Consider the following 609-nt stretch of genomic DNA (forward strand, 5'->3'; position numbering starts at 1 on the left):
CAGGCGGACTCGCAACCACTGCGCCACCAGGGAAGCCCGCCCCCTTTTTTATTCCTTTTCTGGATTCTTTTTCTTTATTTCCTCATTCACCCCTTTCCTCTCCCATTCCTCTTTTTCTTGCCTTGGTTTCTTTCTTCCCCTTCCTTTCCCTCATTTTATTCCCCTCGCTTCCCTCACCTCTGCACCTCCTCTTTCTCCCTAGTTTTGTCCCATCCTCCCCTCTTCACTTAGTTTCCCCGATTTTTCCAAATTTCCTCTCCCCTCCCTTTTCCAATCCCCACCTGCCACCTTACGTGATCTCTGTCCTTACCCTTTCAAGCTGGGCATGTAAATTGATACAGCCACTATGGAAAAAGTGATACATACCAATAAATTGATACATACCACTATGGTATGGAGGCGCCTTAAACTAAAAATAGAACTGCCTTATGACTCAGCAATCCCACTACTGGGCATATACCCTGAGAAAACCATAATTCAGAAAGAGTCATGTACCACAATGTTCATTGCAGCTCTATTTACAATAGCCAGGACATGGCAGCAACCTAAATGTCCATCGACAGATGAAGAGATAAACAAGATATGCCACATATATACAATGGAATATTA

Source organism: Neophocaena asiaeorientalis, unplaced genomic scaffold (assembly GCF_003031525.2).
Source record: "Neophocaena asiaeorientalis asiaeorientalis breed wild unplaced genomic scaffold, Neophocaena_asiaeorientalis_V1.1 scaffold444, whole genome shotgun sequence".
NCBI classification, from domain to species: Eukaryota; Metazoa; Chordata; class Mammalia; order Artiodactyla; family Phocoenidae; genus Neophocaena; species Neophocaena asiaeorientalis.